The sequence below is a fragment of the Zootoca vivipara genome, chromosome 2 (genome assembly GCF_965207765.1).
Source record: "Zootoca vivipara chromosome 2, rZooViv2.hap1.1, whole genome shotgun sequence".
Taxonomy (NCBI): domain Eukaryota; kingdom Metazoa; phylum Chordata; class Lepidosauria; order Squamata; family Lacertidae; genus Zootoca; species Zootoca vivipara.
Genome location: NC_142584.1, coordinates 16,416,979 through 16,443,708, shown reverse-complemented (window position 1 = coordinate 16,443,708; position 26,730 = coordinate 16,416,979). Strand labels below are relative to the sequence as shown.

Below are 26,730 nucleotides of genomic sequence, written 5' to 3'. Positions count from 1 at the left end.
ACAGGGTGACCTTCTTCCCATAAGACATCTTTAAAGGCCTGGGCTACACCTGAGAATGGGCTGGTGGATCTGCTGGGCTAAAAATGGATTGTACCTCTTCAGTACGCAGGTAGGGGCATGCCGTTTTGGAATGCTCCAAGCTCCTGGCAGGTAGAAAACTATCAGCCCTATGAGTGGGCTCGGCTAAAACCTCCTGGTGTGTTAGTTGCTGTCTTAACAAAGAAGCATTCAGAAATGGCATCTCCTATGTCCTTGTACTCCAAAGTCGTACTCTGTAACCTAAGTATTCTACCACTTGGCTCTGCTGCAAGTATAAACCAGGCACCATAGACTGTTTTCTGATCTCCTGATGTTTTGTCTTTTGGTTTGTGCGATGAAAGACCCTTGCTTCCGTCCTATTTATTCTACCTTTCACTTATTAAAAGAACTAACAGGGATGGTCTGGGGTAAGCCGAGCCTCCCCCCTATTGCTCCCCTTAGCCTTTCTGTATTCCCTCATGCACTCAAGGGTTTTATTCTATTTCCTCTTCTTTTATACAAAAGAGAGTCCTCTTCCAGCACCACCGTGGCCAGGTACCTATTGAAGTTCAGGGCTGTATTTGAGACTATCCCTTGTGTCCACAGTATAGGGAGTTCTGCCTCTAAGAATCCCTTCCTGTAAAAGCTTGCCCCTTCCCTGAGGTAACTTTATGACACCCTGAGTCTGTCTGCCTGGCTCGCCCTCTTGATGCACCCCAAAGTTCCACTCTTGAAGGAAATGTTGTCTTTTTAATGGGTGTCCTCATGAATGAGTTTCATGTACCTTGGCTGGAAAATAACACAGACGATTTTCTGATTGGCACTTTAACACTGGAATTTTAATTTCTCAAGAACGTAATGGTTGCTTTAAGTCAGGCATCCCCAAACTTCGGCCCTCCAGATGTTTTGGACTACAATTCCCATCTTCCCTGACCACTGGTCCTGTTAGCTAGGGATCATGGGAGTTGTAGGCCAAAACATCTGGAGGGCCACAGTTTGGGGATGCCTGCTTTAAGTATTCCTGTTGTACAAGCTTAGTTTCAATGGTAATAACCTTGTTACTCATGTACTAGATAACCTAACGACTCCCTAACCTAAACCTACTCTCCTAGATCTTCTTTACAATCACCCTCACACTCCCGCTCCCTCAGCACCCTCTCAACTGACCAAAGGGCTGTCCCTTCTCTTTAAACATTCAACCATTCCCCTCCCCTCATGGAATGTCCAGTCAGTCGACAGGGTTAACCCTTGATGGGTCGGGTTGATAAAGCTATAACAAACAGCGTAAAAACGTCACGGTTTGTCTCCACCAAACAAACCACGAGTGGCAAATCAAGAAGAACCCTTGGTTTCAGCTTGTGGTTTGTTGGCTTAGCCCCAGGTAGCATGACAGGAACTAGGGAGAAACAAAGTAGAAATTATTTTTGCTCTGGGTACCCACACACTTGCTTATTCTCAAAAAGCCATTGTTTGCCTTAGCGTTACATGCAAACCAGGCCAGTGTGTCCGATGGGGTTTTCTTCCAGATAAATGTATATAGGATTGCAGCCTTGAAAGAAACAAAAACACAACAAATTGAGATCTCTTGCCTACAAAACTAGCTTCAAAGGTAAGCCTCGCTCCTATATCTTTTCCTCAAGCAGGAGGGCTTCAGGATCAGGCCCTTAGACTGGACTGGTGGAAAATGTTAAGGTTTTGCCAGATCTGGCAACAAAGGGTCACACAAGTGGATAACAATGATGTAATGGGAAGTTTTGTGTCTCACACACACACACACACACACACACACACACACACACACGATCTAGATGAGAGAAGTGTTTGTTTTGGAGTATCTGTCCAATCTCTCACTGGATAAGGTGAAAAGAGTCATCTGTTTAGCCATTTGCATGCAGGAGGCAGGATTTTCACACATACGGCTTGACAACAACATCTCAGAAACACGCATTGGGAGAGAATGAGGAAAAAAGAGCTTGCAGACTCAACCCTGTCTTGAAAAGAGTACCTATTATCATTCAGTGGAGAAGAAGGCATGGCTGCTCGAGAGTGTCTTGAACAGGCATCCCCAAACTTCGGCCCTCCAGATGTTTTGGACTACAATTCCCATCATCCCTGACCACTGGTCCTGTTAGCTAGGGATCATGGGAGTTGCAGGCCAAAACATCTGGAGGGCCGAAGTTTGAGGGTGCCTGGTCTTGAACTTCTGGGGATGAACAAAAACATCCTCTCCTAAAATTAGTAGCAGACATCAGTGAAGAGCAAGAAGGGCTTCCTTCAACTGTCTTTACCTAACAAGGACCAATTCACACAAACCAGAGGAACATGCCGAGAAGAATGCAGGTGGGACAGATGGTTGCTGTGTTCCACTCGTGGTGTGAATGCCTTCCCATGGGCACAATTTGCAGCTTTACTTCATAGATTACTATGTCATCATTCAGGCTGATTCCAAAATTTGCACCAGTGAGCTAAATGTGGGCTGAGGGCAGGGACGGATTTAGGTTTGATGAGGCCCTAAGCTACTGAAGGTAATGGGGCCCTTTATATAGCAGGCAGGGCCCATTACTTGCATCGTAGGAGCCTACACAACACAAAACACTGTTGCTGTATGTAGGTTTCGTTTTATTTATTTTTTATCTTATATTTTGGAAATGTACATCCAGGGTTTTTTCCTTTAATTTATTGGGGGGGCCCGAAGAGAGTGGGGCCCTAAGCTATAGCTTGTTTAGCTTATGTGTAAATCCGGCACTGGCTGAGGGTGGTGGCTGGGACCAATGGAACTGGTAGGGAAGAAGGTAGAGAGATCTACAGTCGATGGAACCCAAACCAATGATTAGGAGAGCTGGCTCATCCTAGTTTGGTCCCTACCTTCCTCCTTACAAGAGATTAAGGAGAAAAATGTTAACAAATGCCTTGGTGTGGTGTAGTGGTTAAGAGTGGTAGACTCACAATCTGGGAAACTGGGTTCGCGTCTCCGCTCCTCCACATGCAGCTGCTGGGTGACCTTGGGCTAGTCACACTTCTCTGAAGTCTTTCAGCCCCACTCACCTCACAGAGTGTTTGTTGTGGAGGAGGAAGGGAAAGGAGAATGTTAGCCGCTTTGAGACTCCTTCAGGTAGTGATAAAGTGGGATATCAAATCCAAACTACTCTCCTTCTCCTTCTCCTTCCTTCTCCTTCCTCCTCCTCCTCCTCCTCCTTCTTTGTTTTTCTATAACAGAATAGCAGCTGGAAACTACCAGAAACAGAAGAAGACTTACAATCTGTATACATGATTGAGTAATTAGGATATAGTTCATTGAGACCACACATTTTATTACAGAAGTAAATACATATCGCTTAATAATAATAATAATAATAATAATAATAATAATAATGGGAATTGAATGGATCTAAGCAGAGTTTGGCATATGAAACAGGCTCCTTAGTCTGCCTGTATACTCATATACCAAGAGAGCAAGGATGCATTCGAAAGAGGGATAAATTGCTAGCTGGGCACAGGGTGGAGTAATTTCATTACTTCCTCCCCAGGCGTCAAACTTCATGGAGATCACTAAAATTGCAATTTAACATGTCCACTTGAATTGGCCTTAAATATTCTCTGAGACAAGAAGGTGGAAACAAGACAGTTTGGGAGAGAAGGAGCTGAAATGAAAAATTCAGCGAAAGGCTCAGCATAGGACAACTGCAGCTGAAGTGAAGGAGCTTTTTAGGTTCAGCCTTCGTTCAATAACTGCAGTCTGTATGGAAAAAAGACCATGCAGAAACATTGTGGATAGGTTGAGACTGTTAATGACCCCTAGCTATAACACAGCTGCGAAAGGTCTTTCATTGCGTTGCATTCAAAAGTAAAGGAAACCGAATGCAAAGGGCTGTGTTAAAATAACACGATGGGCTTGACTAAAATTGGGAAAGGAAGGAAATTCTGGGTCAAAGGAACTACACTGGGACCCCAACTAAAGGTTTAATGGTACAAATTAACTAAGGCTGAGGGATTGCCCTTTATGTTTCCCACAATCTCACAGTTCATCCAGATCTGGTCACTCAACCATTTTCTTCAGGACTGATATGGACGCACGCTGGTTTGATTTAGATCCAGACTAAAACAAACCAAGGGAACTTTTGTTTTCCCAAGCCAGCTCTGTAGGGAGTGTCATTTCTTGGAGGCTGAAGAAAGCAAGTGGAGTGATTCTGAAGGAACAGCCAAGTCAAGAGGACAAGATTTAGGAATGTGGTGTGAGCATAGTAGAGTTTATATGCTAGAACAGTGGTCCTCAACCTTGGGCCTCCAGATGTTTTGAGACTACAATTCCCATCATCCCTGACCACTGATCCTGCTAGCTAGGGATCATGGGAGTTGTAGGCCAAAAACATCTGGAGGCCCAAGGTTGAGGACCACTGTGCTAGAACATTTAGAACAGGGATGGGGAACCTGTGGCTCTCCCTAGGCTGTTGAGCTGCAGCTCCCATCATCTCTGGCGATTGGCAATGAGAGATAGCAGAGCCTCCATTTGTCCTTATCTTCCAGGGACAGTTCTGGATTTGCAGAAGCCATCCCGGTTTCTGATTTGATCCTGGAATGTCCCGCTTTTCCTTAGGATGTCCCTATTTTCATCCATGAAATGCTGGAGGGTATGGAACTCAGTTCGGCACCTCTCCGGTGGGCACCATTGCCATTGTGAGTCCTGGCACCTCTTTTTCCAGAAAAAGAGCACTGGGTCTTCCTATTTCCACCAGAGAAATGTCACAGGGTATGAGAAAGGGCTAATGGAGTCCACAAATATCTGTACTGTATATGAAGAGCCTGCTGGATCAGGCCAAAGGCCTATCTACTCCAGCATCCTTTCCTTTTAGTGGCTACCCAGGGTTTAGACCAGGCATAGGCAAACTCAGCCCTCCAGATGTTTTGGGACTACAATTCCCATCATCCTTGACCACTGATCCTGTTAGCTAGGGATGATGGGAGTTGTAGTCCAAAAACATCTGGAGGCCTGAGTTTACCTATGCCTGATTTAGACCATCCCTGACTTAGACCAAAGTGACACCTCTTGGGGGTGTTCTTGTGATCAAGGCTGATATGCGTTGGTTTCTTCTGCCAACAAATCAATCAAAAACTATGCTGGTGTGTGTGTGTGTGTGTGTGTGTAGGTTAAGAACCTAGCGAGCTTTTGACAGTGAAGCCGCTCAATATATGTTGGATCCATTCATAAGACTGTCATCGAAGTACAAAAACCTGACAACCTTGAGATTGGGGAGAGCAGTGATGGTGTCACAGGACTGATCTTCCTATCGGCATGCCTTTGCTCAGCCTGGAAAAACAAGAGCTACACGCACACCAGTTTTAGCTGCCATCCTCTGAGCAATGAGAGAGGATTATGTCCTAAAGCCCATCTACTATCCCAAGCCTTGGTCAAGTGTTTGTTGTGGGTGTTGCTAGTGGAGTCTGTAGTCAAAGGGAGTTTCTCAGGCATGCTGATGAGTCATCTGATATGCAGACAGAAACCTTGCGTACTGGGCCCTCTCGGAGAGATGTCGATGCTGGATGGTGGTTGCTATTTAAATCATCAGCAGAAGTGTCAATGTATCTGTGACATTTTTTAAAGATGGTTTGGGAAGCCAGGGGCTGATAAATGATTCTTCCATCCATCCCTGCTAATTTTGGATTTGCAGTGTTTATAAACAGGTGCTGTAACATCCCCTGGTTCCATGGAAAAATGCACGCGTGGAACCAAAGAAAGCTTGCATAGAACTCTTCCAGGAATTTGACGGCCTAGACTTAAATTTGCTTAGAGGGAACTAGATAGGCCTAGTCATGCTCAAACACTTATTACACTCAGGTGAATTCCATATGCGTTATCCAGATGTAACCTTTGAACATGTGCTAGGTGCAATGCAGTTCCTCCAGGTGACAGTATATATCATCGCAGTGCTTATATATAGTGCACAATATAATTTATTGAAAGAGCCTGGAATAAGCATTCCGAATATTTGGGGAAAACAGAAGCTCACAAGGAGAGAGTTTTATTTACAGAGGCCTAGAGAAATGAAAACATGCAAACATGCGCTGGATTATGGAGAAAGCTAGAGAGTTCCAGAAAAAATATCTACTTCTGCTTCATTGACTACGCAAAAGCATTTGACTGTGTCGACCACAGCAAACTATGGCAAGTTCTTAAAGAAATGGGAGTGCCTGATCACCTCATCTGTCTCCTGAGATATCTCTATGTGGGGCAAGAAGCTACAGTTAGAACTGGATATGGAACAACTGATTGGTTCAAAATTGGGAAAGGAGTACGTCAAGGCTGTATATTGCCTCCCTGCTTATTTAACTTATATGCAGAATTCATCATGCGAAAGGCTGGACTGGATGAATCCCAAGCCGGAATTAAGATTGCTGGAAGAAATATCAACAACCTCAGATATTCTGATGATACAACCTTGATGGCAGAAAGTGAGGAGGAATTAAAGAACTTCTCTTTCTGGTCTCAGTGCACCGGAACACCCGCCCACCTCTTCCTGTTTATAGGGCTTGCGCTTGACCTTGCTATGCCGTCGTGGGACAGGGGCACAGCAGGAATTTCCCCCACTTGGCTGATTGGCTGCTGCCATTTGGGTTTTGCCTGCCGCTTAGCAAATCGTCACAACTTGTAAGGTTGCGGATAGGCTCTGGTTCTTGTTGAAAGGGGTGGCAGGATGCCTAGCCATCCCTATGCGATGGGTATTCCTTTAAAAGGAATCCAAAGACTCATGGTTGGTCTTCCCCGAGTGGGGTTGTGCCCTGAGCCTGAGTCCAGGGCTCATCTGGGTGGAGGTGTGTCAGACACCTCTGCCTGCCTCTGTCCCAGGTGTTCACCCAAGGCTGACTTATGGTTGGTGCCCAGAATCAGCGCTGCCTGCAGGGCTGCAGGAGCTAGCCGAACCAGAGCCTATGTGAAATATACTTGGAGTCGAGAGTGAATTTCATGCTTTTTATTCTTCTCTTCATCAAGGAGAAGAAGAGAAGAATGCCCTTTCCCCCAAACCATCTGCTTATATACATTATTTACACAATGGGCTTTGCGTGATTGGCTACTTCAGGGCTACACCTGTGGGCCAATCAGTTTGTGGATTGACTTCTGCCAGCAGCCTGATTGGCTGCTCCTGCAGGCCAATCAGTTTGTGGATTCACTTCTGCCAGCCGCCTGATTGGCTGCTCCTGCAGGCCAATCAGGTTGCGGATTCACTTCCACCTGGAGTTGGATTGGGTGGCTCCTGCGGACCAATCAGACTGCTGATTCTGGATCCTATTGTTCTATGATTCAGCTCAGTACATAACACCATGCAACCACTCACTTGATTTGTAATCAATAAAGTTGTGGCCTAAAGTCTGCCAAAAACCAAACCAAAAAGCGGAGTCCTGCCTGAATTTATTTCTAGACCAGGTTAAAGGGTCTCCAAACGCAAACTGGATTCTGGACTAAATCTGGATTGGGTCTAATCCAGACGGACTCTTCTTATGCTCTTCCCGGGACTCATTTTAACCAGAGATATGAGGGGTGAGACTTGGAATCTTCTCCATGCAGAGCATGTGTGGTACCACTGTGCTATCATGACCCCTTCCAAGATAAAAATGTTGGCCACCGTGGCATGCCTCACCTGTGGTAACCCATGCCTTCTATGGTTAAATCGCTCCAGAAGACACTTGCTTCCAAGAAGTCTAGCCAACTGTAAGATGTCCCATCATTTACATCAGGAGAGTGCACGGCATTATTGCTGAGGCACATAAACCAAGATGTTGTTCCTACAATAATTCCTTAAAACAACACACTTATCTTTGAGGCATTTCCAAAGAAAAGAGAACGTTTAATTTCCCCAGATTTTTACTGGCACACTTCCTATGGAAAAGGACATTGCAAAATAAACACAGCTCTCCTTCTAAGAGAGCCACAGCACTGACCACGACGCTGCCACTCAGAATTTCCTTTGCTTTATACAGCAAATTCTAATTCAACGCTACATGGGCTGATTAATATTCTACAGCCTTTTAAATGTTCTTGTGGAAAGGGGGCGTTATTGCTTTCCTGTTTGATTTTTTACTTCTTTACTTGTTTTTATCCTGTATTTTATTCTGTGAACTGCCCTGAGATCCTATGATGAAAGGAGGTGTATAAATAATTCAGAACATTCAAATAATGGTAATATTAATATTAATAATAATGAAGTTACGTGAAGGTATTTGACACAGCAGAACATTACTTCTGCCTGAGGCAAAGGTATTTTAATTCACAATATATCATTGTTATTAAGTCTCAGCAGTATCACCAGGAGAATACATGATAAAGAACCAGGGTTGTATTCTATACTAGAATTCTATACGGCCTTGGCCCAGTATACCTAAAGGAGCGTCTCCACCCCCATCATTCAGCCCGGACACTGAGGTCCAGCTCCGAGAGCCTTCTGGTGGTTCCCTCACTGTGAGAAGTGAGGCTACAGGGAACCAGGCAGAGGGCCTTCTTGGTAGTGGCACCTGCCCTGTGGAACACCCTCCCATCAGATGTCAAGGAAATAAACAACTACCTGACTTTTAGAAGACATCTGAAGGCAGCTCTGCTTAGGGAAGTTTTTAATGTTTGATGTTGTATCGTATTTTTAATATTCTGTTGGGAGCCACCCAGAGCGGCTGGGGAAAGCTGGGGTGTAAATTAATAATAATAATAATAATAATAATAATAATAATAATAAATTTCAATGGGGTCTACTTGGAATAGAACTCAACTGAATACAACCCAAGGGGGAAGTGGTTCCACACTCCAGCAATGTGTAATGAATGGTACCATTTCAGTTTAATCTTTCAAAAGAGTAGGAACTCCCTGTCTTCTAAAAGCCTTTTATGTAATCTGTGTGAATAAAATATTCCTGCATCCTTAGATACGATAATTTCAGTTTGGACACACAAGGCAACATCACCAGCAGAGAGCCTGCTCAGTTTCTCGACGGGTTTAAAGGACATTCCGGTAGCAAGGTGTGAAATATGTGGTTGATGTCAATAAGCATTTCATCATGGCAGATCATTTATGGAACACCCATTCGTTGAAATGAAGGCTGCTGTCTCATGTAGGAGAAGGAACTGTAAACCCATTACCTGTATCGACTTTTGGAATTCATCCTTTTGGGTATATTTTCAGCGCCGTAATTGGAGCCAATTACAGTACAGGCATTTTGGAAATATGCGAACAATCCCATGCAAATCAAGTTTCTTGCAAAGGCTGGGGGACTGGGGACATTTATTTCAATAAGGGCTTGGATGTCTCTCAGTGGGAGGGTACATGCATTGTACTGAAAAGGCCACTAGTTTAATTCCTGGTAGGTCTGGGATAGGCTCTTTCCCAAATACATGGAGAGAGACACAGGATATGAATGTCAAAAAATAAACAAGCAAACTTTGGAATGCCCTTCCTTGGGATAGCTGGTAGTGTTCTTCACTTTCGGAGACTATGTAAAGCCATGGCTTTTCCACCAAATTTTTTTTGAGGAGGGGGCTGATTTTTTGAAGGTTTTGCCCTGCCTCTTTTTTTTAAATAGGTTCATTAACCTTAATCTGCATCTCTCTCCCACTCTCTCCCACTCTCTCCCACTCTCTCCCACTCTCTCCCACTCTCTCTCTCTCTCTCTCTCTCTCTCTCTCTCTCTCTCTCTCTCTCTCTCTGTATTCTTGAGAATGGTGAAGGTGCAATATAAAATATTGTGTATACAAAAAAATAATAATTCCAAGTTGTTTCTGTTGTTCTGTGTTTTCATTTTTCATTTTTATTTTTTTATAAAAGACTTTTAAAAATCCTATAAAAGTAATGGATTCAGGGGCATACCCAGGATCAAAACTGGGGGGGGGGGAGCCATGGTCATTCAGCACGGAAAAGGCGAATGAAACCAAAATTTTAAGAAAATTATATATAATTATAGCAGTGCTTTAATTATTTGCTTGAAAAAAATTGTTATTCTAGTTACATGTCTTATACTAATATCATTTTTCTTGGGTTTGAAGAAAACTTGTTCAAAACTTTCATTTCAATCCAGTCCTGATTTTCCTTGAAGAATTTCTGATGGATGCTCATCAAACACAACCCAGTCAGTCTGTCCTCTCCCATTGTACTTCTGAGCCAGGTCTTTACCCTTTAAAATTAAATTTTCTACAGAAATTACTTAACTTACCTTTTTGGAACCAGTTTCTTATATCCATTTAGGCAGCCTCGATGTCTTCTAAATGTAAATAAGAAGGTAAACTTATAGCGGGTGGCTCAGGTTTAGCGGCGGGCGGTTCAGTTTAGTGACGCGGAACTCACTAGACCCTTCTAGAAGATTCCCTCTTCTCTCTGCTAGAGCCCGCTAGAGACCTCTCCCTCCCTTGAATCCCAAAGGCTGGCTGACATAGATTCCTCTACCAGTTGCTAGGTGGCTCTAGATACTTCTCGGTTTTTACACCATTTCAGTGTGGTAAACAACTGATTATTCGCCATGATTCGCCATCGCCCTACCTAATTTTGTTTTGTTTCATCACTTTATAACTTTTTTTTTTGCTTCTGGGGGGGCCAGCTGCCCCCCTGCCCCTCGCTGGGTATGCCCATGAATGGATTGTGGATTGGTTGATCTAAAGAAGCTGGCGCTGAGGAAATTCCAGGTTATTCTTTCTCCCATATGGAACTGGGTTCTTGGTGAGATATTTATTGCCTCTTTTTCCATTCTTGCTGAAATCTAGTGCTAATGTTTCTATAATGTTTCTGCTTTTTAACTATTCATTAGCAGCCTATATTGAGCCTGGTTATCTGAGGTCATCATTAAACCTTTTCAAAGCTGGTGTGATACCAGCCTGTAGTTTGTCACATTCCTTGGGAACTTTAGCCTTCTTGGTGCCTTCAAAAAAATATGTGTGAGCTTAAAGTGTGTAGTACAATGCCCTTGTCCATCCTGTCCCTGTGCCCACTAGTTGTATACCCCTGCTCCAAGTCTTTTCAGTAGCTGAACATGCTTACAATTCTCACTGCAATTGGGAATGTCAATTGTGCAAAATTCTGGATTGTGGGGAGGACTCTAACAGTCTTCAGCTTAAGGGGGTAAGAATCCTCCTCCTGATCTTTGTGCTAAATTTGCAGAAGCCCCTTTTTCCTCCTTTAAGCCCGCATAAATTCTTCTGAATTCCTGAAGAGGGCTGTTGTTGCTAGGTATTGTTATAGATTTAGAGGGACCCCCCCTAAACCCTAGAAATTAATAAATGGTAGGATTGGATGACTGTATTTGGAATGTGAAGGGAGGAAGCTACAGAGGAATTCCTGAGCTATCGTAGCCAATGCAAAAAACGACCTGGCCAAGTTAGGGCCGTTAAGAAACAATACAGGGCCATTGAGAGCCAATGGCATTGCAAGAGAACTGTCCTTCACCCTAGACCTGAGGTGTAAACAGAGACTGGGGGGTTGGAAGGTTCCCAGGATAACTGGGTGTGAGGTGGCAGGAAAAGAGAGGTTTTAGCAGGGTGTTCCAGGAAGAAGGAGAAGGAACAAAAACAGGGATTCATCTTGGGCAGGCTGGCTGAAGGCTGGTTGCACTGCTGGGGGGAAGAAGCCCCTCTTGAAATGACCATGCTGTAAGATCAGATCTGGACTCCTTCCATGCAGATGGGAGGTGTAAATAGGTGAATAAACCGTATTTCTTAAACCTGTGACAGTCTCTGCCGTATCTCATTTCTCTTGCAGAGAGTAGGGATGGCACAGACTTTTGCAACAATATGAATGAATGAATGAATGAATGAATGATTATAGCAGACCCTCCCAGGATTCACTTTTTCTTGGAACAGTCCTGGATTTGCAGAAGCCATTCCAGTTTCTGATTTGATCCCAGAATGTTCCGCTTTTCCTTAGGACGTCCCTATTTCCAACGGAGAAATGTTGGAGGGTATGAAACAGCTGTGAAAAGATGCTTAAAAGCCACAGAGGTTGGTTGCTTTCTACCTCCCAACACTTCACTTTTACACCATTTCCCTTCTATGCTACCATGCTCTGAAGCCCTAGTTCAATCCCCATTGATTGATTGATTGATTGATACAATGCCCTTGTCCTTTTGACTTCTCAGCAATGCATCACCAAGAGGGATTTCAAAACGATCGTCTCTCTCACGTTACTAGTTGACTTTGGAAAACAATCTGGGGGTTGTCAATCTGCTATTAGAAACTGTACGTAGAAGGTAAATTATGTTTCCGACACTAGAAATGTATTACAATTAAAAATGAAAGGAAAAGGAAATGATCTTTCCAAAGAGTCCTATTCTTGCATCCTAACGGGGCAATTTGTTTCATTCTCAAACAATTTCATGCAAGGCTTGCACAGTTCCAAGAAGAGATTTATTATAATCAGAAAGGGCGGGGGAGTCCTGTTCCTCACAGCAACAGAAAGGCATTTTATTGCCTCTACCCCATTGTATTCTCATAAACCGCTCTTTAAAAGCAATTAATGAAGCCACCAGGTTTCTCCCTCTCTTTTTCGTCAGCTGTGTCTGTGGGTGGAGTCTCCGGGTGTTATCTGAACAGCTGATCTTTCCCACCAAAAACTCTGGTGCCAGGGTGTCCGATAGCTCGCTGGCTGCTGGAAATGCGCTTCAGAACAAACACATTGAATTACCCAGAGGATATTTACAATTGCTGACCCAACTCCCAATTTCCGCATTTTAAGCCCCTTTCAAGACAATGCACGTTAAGGCACCGGTTCCTCCCCCACCCCCCACCCCCCAGCCCGGTTTTACTCTCAATAAAACTGATTACAGACCCGAGAATGAGAAAGAAAGAAAAAAAAAGAAAATAAATTAGTGCCTTTAGCTTTCTGTGATAGGAAAGTGAAGTTGGAAAGAAAGTGAGAATTTTTTCTCAAGGGCTCCTCTCCTCTTTTTTGGCCTTGTGTTTGTTTGTTTTTACAATGATATCATTGGTCAGTTTGACGGAGGGCCTCCCCTCCTTAAACATCCTGCATAGCCGGCTGACAACAAATTGTGCACCACGCCCTGAAAGCTGGGCCTGGGATATGCCTTCCTTTGTGAGTTAGAAAGCCTTTTAAAAATGTATTTATTCAAGCACCATTCTGCGTGTCAAATGTAGGAGTCTGCATGCACTGAAAAGCTAAAAGGTAACCATGCATGCAAACAGAATAAAACAGGCCGTGGATGGCCAAGCCTTAGCATGGTGGGAATGACCCCAAGTGGGAGATATTTCTAGACACTCCTGGAAAGAAATGCAAAAGGCAGTTTGGGGGCCTGAGACACTTTTATATATTTCTCCTGCTCTCTGCTTTTGCTCACAATCTTGTCTTGCAGGGGGGGGGGGAATAAAATAAATTCCTTCCAGTAGCACCTTAGAGACCAACTACCGTAAGTTTGTCATAGGTATGAGCTTTCGTGTGCATGCACACTTCTTCAGATGCGATGCCTTGCAGAAATAAGGGAAAGCAACCCCAAGGCAAAGAGAAGGGGTGTTTGTGTATTTATATCCAACTGTTCTTCCTTTATATTTCTTCCACCTTTTCTCCAAGGGGCTCAATTTAGCCTCCCACCTTTCCATTTTATCCTCCCAACAACTCTGGGAGGTAGGTAATGCTGAGATATAGCAATTGGCCCCAGGTCCTTAGTGAGTTTTGTTACAAAGTCTGTGTTTGCCTGAGCTTGAGTCTGGACTAAGGTTTCTGAGCCCCCGTGTTCTGATTCAATACATAATATCCAATCACAGAACATTTCAGGATTTGTGCCTCTGCCATTGGCCCTTAAACTCTGAGTCATGATTCACAGCCAATCATGTTGGGAATGGGAGTGGCCCAGGCCTTCAGAGATGTATACAAGCAGTTGCTTTGTCCCTGTTGCCCAGTTCCGTAGTTCAGTAAAGGTTCTTGCTATTATCACTGTGTCTTGTCTCATGGGAACCCACCTACACTTCAAATTTCATGACCAAATGGCCATTTGAAATCTGGTCTCCCAAGTCCTAGTCTGGTGCTCGATAACTGCTTCACCATGCTGGTTCTTTTCACACAAACTCACACATGCAGCAATCCCTCATCTTACATTCAGTTCCAAAGATTATGTGTATATGTGAAAATTGCATATAGTCAAACCCAGGGCTATTTTTTTCAGTCAGAACTCACCGGAACTCCGCTCAGGTGTGTGCCATTGCCATTATAAGAAAACAAGGGGGGTGTTCATGCTGAGTTGCAGCACTCCTTTTTTCTAGAAAAAAATAGCACTGGCCAAACCTTTGGAGCCACTCCATGGCTAGCAGGTGAGGGTGTGCGTTTGAGAGAAAGCAAGCATCACAGAGTTTTCCAGAGTTGGTACATACCCTCCAAGATTTCTCCAATGAAAATAGACATGTCCTCTCCATCATTTCTCTGATGAAAATACCATACCTGCCAAGTTCCTGCCGGAAAAATAAGGGATCGGCAGACCGGAAGTAGCGCTGCTGCCATTTTGGAACTGGGCGGAGCATGCTCAGAAGCGACTTTTGATGCTGCTCTGCCCAGTTCCAAAATGGCCACCACGCCGGAAGTCGTGCTGTGGCCATTTTGGAACTGGGCAGAGCAGCATCAAAAGTCGCTTCTGAGCATGCTCTGCCCAGTTCCAAAATGGCCACCGTGCCAGAAATCGCTTCTGCACATGTCCAGAGACTCCAGACATGCGCAGAAGGAGCCTCCCCCGGCTGGTAAGTAAACCGGGGGGAAACAAAAAAATCCGTTGTTCCAGCTGGGAACGGCTGGAAAAACGGGGGTTTCCCAGGGAATACGGGAGACTTGGCAGCTATGGAAAATACAGATTTCCTAGGGAAAAGCGAGACATTCCAGGGTCAAATTAGAAACCAGGATAGCTTCTGTAAATTCAGGACTGACCCTGGAAAATAGGGACACTTGGAGAGTCTGCACTAAGCAAATCTCAGCAAGCAGCTCAGAGAGTTTAAAAGCACTTTTGTGGCAGGTGACCCCAAGTGAACCCAGCGGAAAAGGAGCATTTAAGCTTTCACCCTTGCTTGGGACTTGACTCGCTTGATCCCAAACATCCTGCCTTCAAGCGCGTATGGTTGAAATCACACAAGTCAGATGCACGTGAGATGAGGGATCTGTAAACAGACAAATAGATAAATGATAGATAGGATTGCTTTTAATTTTGTTCCAACAGTAAAATAAGATAAACGACCTAGAAAGAATAAAAAAAGAGAGGCAGGAACAGCTGACTCTGTTATGGTAGCTGGGAAAGCCAATAGTGTGATTAATAATAATAATAATAATAATAATAATAATAATAATAATATTTTTTATTATTCATGCCTTGCCCATCTGGCTGGGTTTCCCCAGCCACTCTGGGCGGCTTCCAACAAAAAAATAAAAAATACTTTAAAATATCAGTCATTAAAAACTTCCCTAAACAGGGCTGCCTTCAGATATCTTCTAAAAGTCTGATCGTTGTTTATTTCATTGACATCTTGTGGGAGGGCGTTCCACAGAGCAGGCGCCACTACCGAGAAGGCCCTCTGCCTGGTTCCCCATAGCTTTACTTCTCGCAGTGAGGGAACCGCCAGAAGGCCCTCGGAGCTGGACCTCAGTGTCCGGGCTGAATGATGGGGGTGGAGACGCTCCTTCAGGTATACTGGGCCAAGGCTGTTTAGAGCTTTAAGGTCAGCACCAACACTTTGAATTGTGCTCAGAAACGTAATGGGAGCCAACAGTAAACATTTTTAAAAACTTCCATATACATTGGTACCTTGGGTTAAGAACTTAATTCGTTCTGGAAATCCGTTCTTAACCTGAAACTGTTCTTAACCTGAGGTACCACTTTAGCTAATGGGGCCTCCCGCTGCTGCCGCGGCACCGCTGTACAATTTCTGTTCTCATCCTGAAGCAAAGTTCTTAACCCGAGGTACTATTTCTGGGTTAGCGGAGTCTGTAACCTGAAGCATCTGTAACCCGAGGTACCACTGTACAGGGCTGCCTTCAAATGTCTTCTAAAAGTCAGATAGTTGTTAATATCCTTGACATCTGACGGGAGGGCATTCCACAGGGAGGGAGTCACTACCGACAAGGCCCTCCGCCTGGTTAGAGAACATTTCTTCACACACGACACGAAAAGAACACTGAGGTGTCCAATGTGGTACCTTCTCATGCTTTGGGGGATCATTTTTGGTTTATACAGCCAGATGAGTTAAGGCAGGTATCCCCAGACTTCGTCCCTCCAGATGTTTTGGACTACAATTCCCATCATCCCTGACCACTGGTCCTGTTAGCTAGGGATCATGGGAGTTGTAGGCCAAAACATCTGGAGGGCCGCAGTTTGGGGATACCTGAGTTAAGGCTATTTTCTGAGTTAAGGGTTATGTCTTCTCTACGACCACCCATAGCTATGGTGATGAGTTCTTCTTGCACAAATACCTTGCAAAGTGGCTAGAGCAGGAAGCATTCTTTAAAAAACCTTTTTATGCTTTTCAGGTTTATACATTTCACTAATTTTACAATCATCTTAACATTTCAAAACTCATAATGTTTATTTTTTAAAAATCCTTCGTTTTGGATTTAAGAATATTGAACAAACATATTACAACAACTGAAGGACGTACGTTAATGAAATTTTGAGTAGTATTAAGTAAACATAGAATGTAAACATGACGAATGCGTAAATATAAAGAAAATACACAGAAACCAGAAGAAGGAGGGAGGGAAGTACAAATTTGTTTAGAGTTAAAGTATTAAGGTTAAAAGAAATAAGGTATGTATTACGTGTTATGATGGCAAAATTTGGAAAATCTGTAAAACCAATAAAGATCATTTTAAAAAAACAATTCAAAACTTGACTTCCTTCCCCCTCTTTCTGCGGTTCCTTAAATTTATTTTTAAAATCTTCTGCATATCCAAATGGACTTAATTTGCTCATTTATTCATCTTCTTTAAATATATACTCTTACGAAACTGCAGGTTATTACAATAATCCTGCCAATGTTCCTATCTGTTTACAATTTATCTGTAAGTATGCAATAAACCATTTCCATTCTTTTATAAAAAAGTTTGTTATCTTGATTTCTTATTCTTCCGGTAAGTTTCACCATTTCTGCATATTCCGTTAAGTTTTTGTATCCATTCGTCCTTTGCTGGAACTTCTGCTTTTTCCCATTTTGGGGCGAGTAACATTATTGCCACCGTAGTAGCATACAGGAATAAGTTTCTATACAGTTTCAGTAGTTCTGTCTCTCTACTCCCCCCCCAAAAAGCCTCGTTTGTTTGTTTGTTTGTTTGTTTGTTTGTTTGTTTTACAAACGTTATTTTAAACATCCTTTTCAATTCATTATATATCTTTTCCCAGGAAGCATCCTTGCGTCCCATGCCCGTTCCCTTGCTCTGAGCACAAATGCTTAGCACACGTGACTCACAATGTCTTGGCTTCCCGCCTCGGTTTTGCCAGTGTACGCTTGGAGCCATTCCAACGAAATCAGAAGCCACTTCCCTCTCCTACCCCCTTCTTCACCTGAGGTGCCTCAATCAGATCCTGCCAGCTATAAATTGGAAGGTATTGGAAAGCCAAGGATTGTTACTCTGAGTTTCCATCTTCCAAGCTGGTTCAGCACCTCAAAGCAATAACTCACTGCTTAAATCAGTAATGACTTCCAGCATTAGAAACCACTCCCCAAAGCCCGCACAAGCTTTTCCTCTTAGGTTATCCAGAGATCAAGATCTTAATGTGGAAAATTTTCATATATACCATACTTTTCCCTGTATAAGACTATGGTGTTTTTTTATTCCAAAATCATGTTCAAAATTAGGGGTCGTCTTATACATGGGTAGTGCATTGTGTGGCCGTGGGATAGGTTGCTTCCGCAAGTTGGAGGTTGTTATTGGTTGCTTCCGCCAGAGCTGCTGTTGATTGGCTGTCGTTGCAGCAATTGGGAGGTCAATTTGCTGCTTGCTGTTTTCACTGACGGGACAGAGGATAGGTTGTTCTGGCGACGCGTGTGAATGGCATTGGCGGTCTGGTGGGTGAGCATTTTTTGCCCCCCCTTCAAAAAAAGCTCAACAACTGTGGGCAATCCTCCCCCCAAAAAAGCTCAACAACTGTGGGGAATTTCCCATTTTCTTAATTTTGAGGCCCCTCAAATAGGTGTTGTGTTATATACCGGGCCGTGTTACACATGGAAAAGTACGGTGTGTGTGTGTGTGTGTGTGTGTGTGTGTGTGTGTGTGTGTGTACCAGGTCTTGTTTAACAAAGCATTGCCCTTTCTTATCAAATTGTGCATTTGCTTCAATGAATTGCCTTACTTTGGCATAGAACAAGGGAGGTCACTTAGGCCTCTCTTGACATTGACCAGAGAAGCAAGGGCTTCTGGGTAGTTGCTCCACCAAAATGCTGCGGTGCAGCTAGGTAATTTTTGACCTTGGACTTAACGGCTTTGCGAGGCTCTTTAGACAGACATGATTGTGCATTCCTTCAGTTAACAACCACACGGTTAGGACGTGTGGATCCAGAATTGGCCTCCACAGTCACTTACGGACCCATTGTTTGAATCGGCTACGAGTGATCACCAAAGAAGGAGGTTACTATTTCTCTTCTCCCACTCGCTGTCATTCTGTGCTTTGCAACTGCTCCCAAGTCCCTGATATATTAGAGAAACGAACAAATAAAAACAGTTTGCCAGCCCTTGATTTATTCATTCCTAAAAGAAGAAAAGTCTCTGAGTGTGTGAAGTTTCACTTTTTTAAAATTCCCTTACTCTACATTTCTACAATTGATGCTTTTGAATTATGGTGCTGGGGGAGACTCTCGAGAGTCCCATAGACTGCTAGAAGATCAAACCTATCCATTCTTAAGGAAATCAGCTCTGAGTGCTCCCTGGAAGGACAGATCGTGAAGCTGAGGCTCCAATACTTTGGCCACCTCATGTGAAGAGAAGAATCCTTGGAAAAGACCCTGATGTTGGGAAAGATTGAGGGCACTAGGAGAAGGGGACGACAGAGGACAAGATGGTTGGACAGTGTTCTCGAAGCTACGAACATGAGTTTGACCAAACTGCGGGAGGCAGTGCAGGACAGGAGTGCCTGGCGTGCTATGGTCCGTGGGGTCACGAAGAGTCGGACACGACTAAACGACTAAACAACAACATTTCTACAATTCTTTGAAATCATGGTACCGTCATGGCTGCAGAGGAATAAGATGGAGTTTGCTTCTGATGGCTGATGCTAAACACATTAAGGGCTCGTCTACACTTTCACTTGTCCCACTGCTTTCCCCCGCGGAAAACCACTCTTTACCACTAAATTGGAGCAGATGTCAATCGGGTTTTCCACAGATGGAGGTGGGTCCAATTCAGCAGTAAAGAGGAAGGGCAACCCCTACATCTCTCCACCCTAAATATGACCCCCAATACACTTTCGCAGCAGAGTAATGAAATCCTATGCATGGAGGCAACTGTTCACTGATCTAAATGTGTGTCTTACCCTTGCGAAGTCCCTCCTCCTGATATTTAGCCAAAATCTGCTTTCCTATAATTTCCACCCACCAGTTTTATCCCTCCTGTGGAACAGCAGAGAACAAGTTTGCTTCGCCTTCTGCGATGTGCAGCCCTTCAGATATCTGAAGACAGCTGCCATGTCTTAAGTGCCTCTTCTCTAGGCTGAACACACTAATCATTGTGACAAACCATAAACGTATATCTAACCTCCTGTTCATGCAAGGCTCGTTTAACTGAAAGCTGGAAACGACGATCCCAACCAAATCGGCCAGTTTATGAATCTTCTTTGCTCATGTACCTCTGCTGCATCTTTTCTTCCCATTTCAGCTAATGAGCTACGGGTCACACAGTGTTACAGCTAAGATTATATATATTTACTTTGGCTTCTCCAGCTCTAATCTGCTTGACGAGATGCCAGTTTACATAGCATAACAGACTTTCTCTTTTCATATTCTGGCTCATTTCCTTATGGAATTATGTTGACACAAACCATGCTCTTCAGGCGGCTGTTTCAACAGAGCTAACAGAAAAAAGAAAGAAAGAAGCAAGAAATACCAAAACCAGCATCTATGAGTAATTCAAGCATCCCAACGCAGCTCAAGTCAGTTGTGACTTACAGCCACCTAGCTAAAAATTAGAGGGGACACACGGTTACCAGTGACCCATTCCTGCCCCCCCCCATTTTCCTGGTAATGATGCTTGCCTGCTGGTCAGGCGCCTTTGTGGAACAGTGCCAGTGCCTGCCCAGGATTGGGCTCATTGGAGGTGAGGATTTTTCTGGGCCTGCGTGAACCTGGCTTGTTATAAGAAAAAGCCTGCTCCTTTTCCCTTGGGTGTATCCAAGAGCCTGTATAGAGTATTTAAGTGGGTTCCCTATCGGTAGGAGAAAATAACAGAGGCCAACCAGAGTATAATGAGAAGCAAAGTGGCTAGTAAGCCTGATCTTTATTAAACTAGTTACAGGTAGGTAGCCGTGTTGGTCTACTAGTTTTTTATTTTGGTATGAGCTTTCGTGTGCATGCACACTTCTTCAGATACACTGAAATAGATACACTGAAATACACTTCTATTTCAGTGTATCTGAAGAAGTGTGCATGCACACGAAAGCTCATACTTCATTAAACTGTTGCAACAGGGTCCCCACTCATCACACGCAGGAGGGAGGAGAACCCTGAACAATGGTGTGCAAGCCCTTATATAGGCCCTTGAAATTGCCTGCCCTGTAGTCCAAGACCACCCACAAAAAATATCATACATACATCACAGAAGGAGGCGGTCTACAGCAGAAATGCTGCCTGATAATGGTCACTGATAATGGTCACAAAAGAATGGGCAGCCTGGCCATTATTTTGTGATGGTTAATACTTTCGTTCCTGAATCCAGGCCACAGGCTAATCCTGTTCATACACAAATATGCCCTTAAGAAAGGATTTGTAAACAAAAAGACGATGGGAAGGCTTTCCCCATTTGCCTCCCGTATTGCAGAGGAATATTTGAGGTCAATTTGGGAGAGTCAAAATGGCTTCAGGATTGCTCTCCTGTACTATTTCAGACAAATGGTTTATATACTTATGTATGTGTTTGCCTTGAACATTTATGAACTGCCCTGAGACCCCCCCCCTGGGTATAGGGCAGTATATAAATTCAATTAACATCATCATCATCATTTATTTTATTTTTGAGACCTTAGAATTCTTATAACAGGCTTCATGCAGGCCTCGAAAGTGGATTATAGCCTGCTTGCCAATTGACCAATGCCTGATGGGCTGTTAACCTGGCCCTGGCCCTGGGGCGAATTGCATACCCTCCAACATTTCTCTGATGAAAATACAGTTTGTATTTTCAAATGCAGGACAAATATATATGGCACCACCCAAAAAGGGGAGCACACAACTTTACTAGTGTTATTCAGCAAGGCAACGCCTCCACATCTTTCAAAGCAGCGCTCCATTACAGAACAGCTCTGTCTGCAACGACTTAGGCCAGCTCACTAATTGAGAACACAGTACAGGCTTTGTTAACTTCTTCCAACTATGTGCAGCAAAACTGAAATTGGAGGAGAAAAGAGAGTGCCCGGCTATCTCTCTTGCACATCTATCTGGCTCCAAAGCTTGGCATATCAGAAAAAATGGGGTTAGAGTCGTGCTTGCAACTGCATTAACTGTTTGCTCGGCATACACAGGCTTGCATATCATGCCTAATTCTTCCCCTCTCCTCTCCCTTGCCCTGCTGCTTGCCTTCAGGGAGCAAAGATGGTTATAAACAGGATAAACCTAGAAATTAAAAAATGCTAGGACTTGGCTAATTGGTGGTATGAAGGGGAAATGCAAGCTGCAAAGGAATTCCTGGGCTGGCTTATGCAAACCAGCGTGGCTGGCTGGGGGGGGGGGGTAGTAAACTGGAACATCATTAGCATTAGAAAAAGGTATTGATGGACCTTGGAAGCAGACCCTCCAAGTTTCCCTATTTTCCAGGGACGTCCCTGATTTAGAGAAGCCATCTTGGTTTCTGATTTGATCCCGGAATGTGCCACTTTCCCTTAGGACGTTCTTATTTTCATTGGAGAAATGATGGAGGGTATGGAGTTATCCGACCCCCGAGCCGTCTGAAGGCAAACCTGTATAGAAAAGTGTTGTTTTTGTTTTTTTTTAAAAAAGAATGCTTAATGTTAATTATGTGGTTTTTTTATACGTTGGAAGCTTCTCAGAGTGGCTGGGGCAACCCAGTAAGATGTGTGGGGTATAAACAGTACAATTGTCATTGTGGAATGGGACGTCCCTATTTTCATCGGAGAAGTGTTGGAGAGTATGTAGAAGAATCCTTTGGCCTGGGGAGTCAGATGTCACAAAGGTTGCCAGGGTAACTGTGTGTTTGAGGGCACAGGAAAAGGGAGGTTTGAAGCAAGGGTTTCTGGGAAGAAGGAGGAGGAGGAGGAGGAGGAGGAGGAGGAGGAGGAGGAGGAGGAGGAGGAGGAGGAGGAGGAAGGAGGAGGAAGGGATGCAAGCCGAGATCTGTTTTGGGATGGGAGAAGGCAAGGTTGCCTGCATGAAATGGAAGGCACCAGTTTGGGCATTGCTGTAAGAGCTGGACTCCCTCCACGTAAACTGAAGGTGTAAATAGATGAATAACACAATATTTCTTAAAGCACGACAATCCCTGCCGTGTCTTCTATTCGCCAAAGGGACACAGACCCTGTGTGTGTGTGTGTGTGTGTGTGTGTGTCTGTGTGTCTGTGTGTCTCTCTCTGTGTGTGTGTCTGTCTGTCTGTCTGTGGCCCCATGCCCTCTTGCCACTGCTTGGCTTTTGTAACAATATTTTGCCATTGCTTTGGGCTCCTCTCAGTGATGTAATTGTGGATCTCTATTGTGTTCTCTCTCAAAACAAAAAACCAAACACAAAAACACAAAAGCAAGCCAGCCCTTTGGTCCTCCACTCTTCTGTGCAACTGGGCAGTAGCATAATTTGATGAGTCCCAGACATGAGGGGTTCTGTTTGTCTCTCAGCCTCTAGCATTTGCCTTGGGAGGGCTTTAGCTTTAGAGCTCTCAAATGGATCTCGTCTGTGTTATTCCTTTTTATTTCCAGCATGTGTTCTGCAGCTGGGAGAGGTTTTGCAGAAGGCAGGAAGGAGATTGAGGGGGGGGGGAGCAATACTTTCGGCATCAGCTTCGCATTGCCGCCCAGGGTTCAGGGCTTTGTTTGTTTTTTTAGGGACACCCCTTGATTACCTAAATGAAACTTCCAGAAATTAGGCTGCCCCGGCAGGGAGGCTGCCAACATTTTAGCAGCCCTTGCTCTTGTGCCACTAGCAGCAACTTGAACTACAGATATTTTTCCAAGGGATGGCAGCCCCGATTCTCACAGTAACCCTCGCAGAATGCCCACACAATAATCACAACTTCTGCTGTGCAGAAATCCAGGTGACTAGACCAGTGTTTCACAAACTTGGGTCTCCAGCTGTTTTTGGACTACAATTCCCATCACCCCTGATCGCTGGTCCTGCTAGCTAGGGATGATGGGAGTTTTAGTCCAAAAACAGCTGGAGACTCAAGTTCATGAAACACTGGAATAGACAGTAGTGCAATTGGGAAGCCTTGTCACATTAGCTTCCCATTCATCCCAATCTCTGGCCCAGGGACCTAATTCAGACAGCTAAGCCCCTCCAAATGGCCTCTTCTCTGAGAGTCCTAAGAGCCAAACAGAGTCTTAGACAGTTACATTTGGCCCCCAGGCCTCAGTTTCCCCATCCCTGTCTTATTACAGTGGTTCCTCGGGTTACAAATGCTTCAGGTTACAGACTCCGCTAACCCGAAAGTAGTACCTCGGGTTAAGAACTTTGCCTCAGGATGAGAACAGAAATTGTGTGGCGGCGGCATGGCGGCAGCAGGAACCTCCATTAGCTAAAGTGGTACCTCAGGTTAAGAACAATTTCCAGTTAAGAACGGACCTCCAGAACAAATTAAGCTCTTAACCAGAGGTACCACTGTACTTTATTCTAATTTTAATACATTTGATTAAACCATAAATCAGGCATCCCCAAACTTCGGCCCTCCAGATGTTTTGGACTACAATTCCCATCTTCCCCAACCACTGGTCCTGTTAGCTAGGGATCATGGGAGTTGTAGGCCAAAACATCTGGAGGGCCGCAGTTTGGGGGTGCCTGCCATAAATGGATGAGAGGGCAAATGAATTTTGCAGTGTTTCCCAAAACTGGCGATACCGCTGGAACGATAACATACCAAGGCTGCCGTCTTATGCACCCTTGTTGGGCATTTCGTCAGTCTATTGCCTGACCTGAAATAATGTTGTGAGGCTCTTAGATGAGGTGGGTTGGGGAGGCAAAGCACCACATTAATGGAATACAATTCAAAAATAAAGGTTAGAGACCTCTCTCACTCCCACACAGGGCACTCTGAAGGAACACAATTCAGAAACCCAAGTTTAGCAAGAGTCATCGTTCGGTGGAAAGGCAAAACGCCGTGTTTATTGAATGCAATACGTAGGAGTCGTGTTCCATTGAATAGGGACTTACTTCTGAGCTGTGCAAGTTCCCTAGAACAATCTCCCGCAAACGCCGCATTGTCGCTGCCTTCCTCCTTTTCACTTCTAGCGGGGACTCTAACAATAGGGTGGGCACTCGGTTTATCTGTGCCGTCATCTAGTTGCCTCCATGAGAGAAACGACTCGACCTTCAGTCTAAGTTTATCTCCCAAGGAAGCATATTGCCTTGTAAAAGAATATGCCCATCCTATTGTCACATAAAAGAAACAAGTGCTGCTGGCTGGGGTCTTCTAGAGTTTCTCTTTTTCCCGGGGATTTCAAAGCCCTGGCAGGAGTGTGGACTTAAAAGAAGACTTATAACCCAAATGCATACCCTCCAACATTTCTCCCATGAAAATAGGGATGTCCTATATTATTATTATTATTATTATTATTATTATTATTATTATTATTATTATTATTCCCCACCCATCTGACTGGGATGCCCTAGTGACTGTGGGTGGCTTGCAACATATATAAAAACATAAGTCATTAAACATTAAAAAGTCTTCCCTCGATAGGGCTGCCTTCAGATTTCTTCTAAAGGTTGTCTAGCTACTTAGCTCGGGGGTCTCTTAACTCCAGTGGTTTTTTTCTGGGGGTATGCAGGGGTACACATACCCCTAAACATTTTGTGAGTTTTTGTCCATTTACTGTATTTATTTTTCCAGTTGTTGCAAAGCCAAACTGCATCATTTATTCCTTCTTTCCTGCCTTCATGTCATTTATAGAGCACTTCCCAGAAGGCAACCCAAAATTATTGGCAAAAAAACACACACACACCCCAAAAAATGCAACGAACAACTGCATACTTTAAAACAGCTAAAACATTTGCTTATATGAACAGAAGTACAGTTGTACCTTGGAAGTCAAACGGAATCCGCTCCGGACGTCCGTTCAACTTTCAAAACGTTCAAAAAACAAATTGCAGCTTCTGATTGGCTGCCGATCTCTCAGGACCGGTGTTATATGGTCTCAGCGGCCACTCCCCGTCACCAGTCTAGCTGCCACATTTTGGATTAATTGCAGTTTCCAAGTCACCTTCAAAGGTAGCCCCACGTAGAGTGCACTGCAGTAGTCCAAGCGGGAGATAACTAGAGCATTTTCTGGCAAGACAGTCTGCGTACTATATGGAGCTGGTAGACAGCTGCCCTGAACACAGAATTAACCTGTGCCTCCATGGACAGCTGTGAGTCCAAAATGACTCCCAGGCTGCGCACCTGATCCTTCAGGGGCACAGTTACCCCAATCAGGACCAGGGAGTCCCCCACACCAGCCTGCCCCCTGAGCCCCAAGAACAACACTTCTGTCTTGTCAGGATTCCATCTCAATCTGGGGCTCTCTGGAAGTGCCAGCAAAGAACACAATGCAACATAAAACTGAGCTGTGTGCTCCCTTCACAATGCGGATGCTGGTTAATCAGGCAAGCGAAAGGCATTTGGTCTGGTTTCCACATTCTCAGCATACCTGGAGTTAAACCAGTGCTGTTGGCCATTCTCCTTTGTGCTTTCCACATTGGCTAGACTTTCCCTTCAGATGCCAGTCTGCCCTTTGCATCCTAATCATCTCAGACAGGATATCCTCTGGGGAAAAGGCTCTACACTCGAGACAAACACATTGCTTGCTTAAAGTGCAGGCAGTTTTAACTGGTGAGACCCTGCAGCCTCCAAGGACCTGCATCTATCTGTTGCGTAAACAGCTCCACCACGTCTACCGCTGCCATTGGAACATGCTGAAGCTGAACCTCTTGCCACCAGTAGTAACTACTGGCTGTATCAGGGGCCCTGCAGTCTGGTTTGTTTTTTTTTGTTTAACCCAATCCATCCATCAAAGTCAACAGACCAAAAATAAAAAGCACACAGTTCACAAGAATCACAGAGCAAAACAGATGGTGAAGCAGAACATAAGAGCAATCACATAGGTAAAACTACAATAATCTCAATAATTTCTAGTTTCAGGTGGTGAAATGTGGTCCATGTCCTACCAAGAGCTATAGATTTATCCTACATCTTCTTTGCAAAGAGTCAAATTCCCACTCCAAACCACAGACCCTCCAAGTGTCCCTATTTTCCAGGTTCAGTCCTGGATTTACAGAAGTCACCCAAGTTTCTGATTTGACCCTGGAGTGTCTCACTTTTCTTTAGGACATCCCAATTTTCATTGGAGAAATGTTGGAGGGTATGTTATAGTTAC

At 44.2% G+C, this 26,730-nt stretch overlaps 1 long non-coding RNA gene across 1 annotated transcript; it reads right to left on the bottom strand.

The window, feature by feature from the left end:
* Positions 1-9,857: 9,857 nt before the first annotated feature.
* On the bottom strand, positions 9,858-26,179 carry LOC148686750 (uncharacterized). Its single transcript, XR_015947958.1, has 3 exons — positions 25,399-26,179; positions 15,031-15,126; positions 9,858-10,250 (listed from the first exon to the last, which is right to left on the bottom strand). It is a non-coding gene; the product is annotated as an uncharacterized LOC148686750 (long non-coding RNA).
* Positions 26,180-26,730: the final 551 nt, after the last annotated feature.